The sequence below is a fragment of the Humulus lupulus genome, chromosome 5, assembly GCF_963169125.1.
Source record: "Humulus lupulus chromosome 5, drHumLupu1.1, whole genome shotgun sequence".
NCBI classification, from domain to species: Eukaryota; Viridiplantae; Streptophyta; class Magnoliopsida; order Rosales; family Cannabaceae; genus Humulus; species Humulus lupulus.
In genome coordinates this window covers 189,087,117-189,092,685 of record NC_084797.1, presented here as the reverse complement: position 1 = coordinate 189,092,685, position 5,569 = coordinate 189,087,117, and the positions used below count along the sequence as shown (strand labels likewise).

Here is a 5,569-nt window from a genome sequence, read left to right as displayed (position 1 = left end):
ATAGGAATTTGAGCATGCACATTTTCCACAGGTTGAGTATCAAGAACAATGAAGTCGACAGGAAAATAAAATTTATCAACTTTTATCAAAACATCCTCTATAATGCCTTTAGGAATTTTCACAGAACGATCGGCTAATTGAAGAGTTATAGAGGTAGGTTTTAGTTCACCAAGACCAAGTTGCTTATAAACAGAATAAGGCAATAAATTCACCTAGCACCCAAATCAAGTAAAACTTTGTTAATAAAATGATCACCAATAATGCATGAAATTGTGGAACACCCAGAATCTTTATATTTAATAAGACTCTTATATTGAATAATGGAACTAGCTTGTTCAGTTAAAAACGCCTTTTTAGGAACATTAGTGTTTCTTTTAACTGTACAAAGATCCTTTAAAAATTTAGAGTAGGCAGGAATTTGTTTAATGGCATCTAAGAAAGGGATATTGATACTAACTTGTTTAAAAACTTCTAAGATGTCATTATATTGGCCACCTTTTTTAATTGGAAGTATTCTTTGTGGGAATGGGGCTTTTGGATGAAAGGATGGATTGGAGTCTCCTTGTTTGAAAAGTCATTGGCATTAGAACTAGAAGGCTGACTCTTTTCTTTTTCTTTTTCGTTTTCAACCTCGGGTATGTAATCGGGTTTGACAATATTCTTTCCGGACCTAAGAGTTGAAATTGATTTGACTTCTCCATTATGACTAGACTTTCCTATCTCATATTGACCTTTTGGATTAGGGATAGGTTGACTAGGGTATGTTCCTTTTTCTCTATCAGCTAAAGTAGTGGGGAGTTGTCCTACTTGTGTCTTGAGTTTGGTAATTGATTGAGACTGATTTTGTAGGATTTGCTGAGTGGATTGCATAAATTGTTGTAAAGTATCTTCTAAGGAAGGTTTTATTTGTTGAGGATATGGTTGATTTTGTGGGGCATGAGCTTGGTTTTGTGTGTTGTATTGGTGCCGTTGATTCATTTGGGGTTGGTTTTGTCTCCATGAAAAGTTTGGATGATTTCTCCAATTTGGATTGTAGGTGGATGAAAATGGGCTATCATTTGGTTTCCCATAAGCATGAAGTGCATTGGCCTCCTCAGAAAAGGCTTCTTGGTAGGAAGGACATGATTGGGCATTATGGCAAGGACTAGAACATATAGAACAAACATCTTTTCTTGGTTGTATTGGAGAGTTTATAGTTTGGCTTATGGCTAAAGCTTCTAATTTTCTCGCTAATTTGTCCAAGGAGGTTCTTAAGTCTAATTCTTCTTTCACTTCATAACTTCCTCCTCTTTTTGGTGAATTAGTTGACCTAGACCTAGGATCAAAATAATTCCATTGTTGCGATTTGACAGACAAATCTTCAAGGGCGTCCCAAGCCTCTTGTCCTTGAAATTTTAAAAAATTTCCGGTATGCATAGATTGAATCATTTGGCAATTAGAGGGAGTCAAACCATCATAAAAATATTTTACAAGTCTCCATTTTTCAAAACCATGATGAGGAAATTTTAATAATAAATCTGTAAATCTTTCCCCACATTTATAAAACTCTTCATTATCTTTGTGAAAAAACTCAAAGATTTCTCTCCTTAGACTATCAGTTTTTGACATAGAAAACAATTTCAGAAAAAATTTATTATAAAGTTGATCCCATGTAGCTATAGACCCTATGGGAAGAGAATTTAACCAACCTTTTGATTTGTCTTTTAATGAAAAAGGAAACAATCTTAGTTTGACCAACTCATCAGAAAAACTTTGAAATTTAAATGTTGAGCAAATTTCTAAGAAATCTTTGACATGCATGTAAGGATCCTCTCTACCTAACCCATAAAAAGATGACAACAATTGAATGATTGCTGGTTTAAGCTCAAAATGAGTAGCAGAAGTGGTTGGAAGAACAATACATGAAGGAGCATTAGATGAAATATGTGCAAAATATTCAAGCAAAGTTTTTTCAGGCACAACATTTCATCAATAGGATTAGCAATTGGTTCCATGATGTTATAATTTTTACTAACACTTTCAATTTCAAACAAATATAAATGTCTTTTTACTAATCAATTTTTAGAGTTACATTCCCAATGATGCATACAATTTTCACAAACAAGGCAACAAGGATAATCTCAAACAAGCAATTTTCTAATGTGGAAGATCAGTTAAAACCGCAACCACAGAGCATACTTAATTTTTTTTAGAGATTTCACAACAATATAATTTTTATGGTTTACTTGTCCCCAGGCCTATTTGATTCCACTTACTCGCGCACTACTAACAACTCCCCGAGGTTAATTAGTAGAGGCAGATTAAGAATTTTGATTAAATTTCCTTTAAGCAAAAATTGCTTATGGTGAAAGGGCAAGATTTAGGTTTCTTTTTTTTTCAAGTATTTTTCACAATATTACACTAAAATATTATAAAAGACAAAGAAAAATAAGACAAAAATTAAATAAGACTAAATTTTAGGCAAGAGTAGGGAGGCATAGCATTTCATCAACCATAACAAAATTAAGGTAAAAATTAGGAGGCACAAGTGCCATCAACTAAAACATAAAATAAAAGACTAAGAGGCAAAATTGCCATCAACTAGTAACTTGCAAAAATAAAATAAAATATAAACTACAACAAGATAAATAAAAAAAATTACAACAAAGGTTAGGAGGCACAAGTGCCGTCAACTAACAAAGAAATGCAAGGAATAAACCTATAACAAAATTAGGAGGCACAAGTGTCGTCAACTATAAAAATTAAAAAGATAGAAAAATTAGGAGGCACAAGTGCCGTCAACTAAAAAAATGCAATAAATATAAATATATGAATAAGTTATTTTTTATGGGTGGTAGGACCGTCCCAAATTTTCTTTTTATCTCTTTTTTTTTTTTAGTTTTTTAAGTTTTAAATATATATTTTTTTAAATGCAAAAATTTAAATAACTAGTAGAAGAATTCACTAACCTTGAGAAAAAGTTCGTTTCTTTTCTTGCAACTCCCCGGCAACGGCGCCAAAAACTAGATGGACCCAAAACGGGTATGTTTTAAAAATTTATACTCACAAGCGCACGAATCGTATATGAAATATAGTGTTCGTGTAAGCACGAGATCGAACCCAAATGAGTTGTCTAAAATCAAAAGGAAAACTATTTTAAATCAAAATTAATAAATTCTAATCTAGCTCCAATGATTGATGAGGTTTAATGTCACGAATATAAAATGAAAGATTTAAAATAAAACTATTTAAGAGAATGAAAATAACTCAATAAGGATTTTAGAATAAGTGGAAAAATGAAAGATTATTAAGATACTAGAATCCACAAAATGTAAGTTTAATAATATTTATTAGTATATTGATTCCCAAGTTTTAGTGATAGTTAAAATAAGTCAACTATCATTTTCCAAATAGATTTATAATTTTAAGCACAAATTACTTCTAGAAAGATAGGATTTTTCTTTACTTTTCAAAAATTATAATTTCAAAGTATTTAATATGAATCAACCTAATGAAACAACAAAAAATCAAATAACATTATTTATAAGGAAAAACATAATATTTTTGTTATAAGCATGGATGTGTACAATTTAATGACACATCTTACACAAAGAATATTATGTTTTTGCAAAATGAAGAACAAAGTTCATATTATCTAACAATCCAAAATATGAGATACAAAAGATGAAAGACATATATGAAGAAGAAAAATCCATAAACTTTGTTGCATTACAAGGGAAATCAACATACAACATAAATATTATCTAGTTACAAGTTGCTTCATCATGATTTTAATAATCTTATGAAAAAGATTATAAGCACATAACTAGAATAGAAATTACAAAATAAATGAAATACATACTTGAAAATGCTCTTGAAAAAACCCAAAATGGAAGAGAGAATGGTAGAGAGAAAATGGGAGAAAATAAGATGGAAACCAAAAATTAAACACCCCAAAATAGTCTTGAAAACCCTTATTTATAGCCAAAATGAGATTATTAAAATAATCAATTTAAATTAATTAAATTGATTAAATTAATTAAATAAATAATAATATGGAAAATAGGGATAAATTATAGGGTGTGATGATGATTTTGGGGTAAAATGTGTAGAGAAGTTGGGTAAAAATATAACATTTTTAGACCAAAGTACAAAGGAACCATTTGCATTTTATGGGCTCAAGAAAAATAACAGCTAGGAAGGTGGCTGTTGGAAGTGTTTGGATGGGAAGGAGGCCAGGTGGGCCTTGGAGGCTGCTGGTGATTGAGCTGGCCCGTGTGGGCTTGGCTAGAGGCACGGGCCCAGTTTGGGCTGGAGTAGTTGGGGATGCAAGGGTCTTGGCAGGCAGCTGGAGAGGGGTGGGTCTTCGGCTTGCTGCTGGGTGCATCAGCGTTTGGCCTTGCTGGGGGCTTCAACCCATGGTGGCTGAAGGCTGTTTGGAGAGGCAGCTGGACGGTTGGGCCTGGGCCCGTGGGGATGCTTGGGTGAGCTGGAGCTTGGGCCTTTTTGCTCTTTCTTTCCTCTAAAAATGTCATTTTTCCTTCATTTTTTCAGTCTTTTTCAAGAGCAAAAAATGCACCAAATTATCTAAAAAAATAAACGTAAATTAAATTAAAACTAAATATTTTCAATAATAGAACATACAACATAAGTTCCATGAAAATATTAATTAAAACTTAATTTTCTTAAACATTTAAGCCCAAAATTGCATATTTTTACTTCTAACTTAACAATATTAATTATAAATAATTAAACTACAACATATTATAATAAAATATCTATAAAAACATATAAAAATCTAGAAAATTACAATAAGACTAATAAATACAAAATTACTTAAAAACTTAATAAATTACTTAAAAACATAATAAATTACTTACAAACTTAAAGACTAAGCATGTAACGCTCTGGATAGTCAAGACCGTTACACTGTGTGTTTATAAAGGTGCAATAGTTGCTAATCAAGTCATTTAATTCAAACGTGTTATTGAAACTATAGTTGAACTAGGGTTAAAAGATTTTGGTCTCAAAAGTTGCATTTCTTATATATAAACAATTTTCTTTTTACATGGGATCCCAAAAGTAATACGTTAAAGACTGTTTACAAAATATTCAAGATTAAGATACAGTGACCAGCCATTCTAAGGCAAAACAGACAGTTAAGCATATCCCGTCCTCTTCCACTCCTCGGTCGTGGCGGCCAAACAGCTGACTATGTACATTCAGCCCCGCAGCTCTCCATCTCAGGATTGGTCCAACTTGCCCTTGCCTTTACCTGCACCACGTAGCACCCATGAGCCAAGGCCCAGCAAGAAAACACAATAACAGAGCACAATCATTCAACAGACAATCAGATAACTCATACCGCATAAGCATGTACTTAACAGTTTGAGTTTTCATGTTAGTATTCAGCATACCAAGTATATCATTTCATATCAATAATCAATTCACAAATGATAACTAGGGTTAACACCCTTAGGCCGCACCCTCTACTTATCCCACTGACTCTGGCCCGCTTAAACCGAGCTCAGCGAATATTAAGTTGTCCTCAGTTACCAGTGGCCAAGCCGTACCCTGTGCGCAAGTATAA

At 32.5% G+C, this 5,569-nt stretch overlaps 1 non-coding gene across 1 annotated transcript; it reads left to right on the top strand.

Moving 5' to 3' along the window:
• The first annotated feature begins 1,486 nt into the window (after positions 1–1,486).
• Positions 1,487–1,593, top strand: LOC133780760 (small nucleolar RNA R71). The gene has a single exon (XR_009869578.1). It is a non-coding gene; the product is annotated as a small nucleolar RNA R71 (small nucleolar RNA).
• The last annotated feature ends 3,976 nt before the right edge of the window (positions 1,594–5,569 follow it).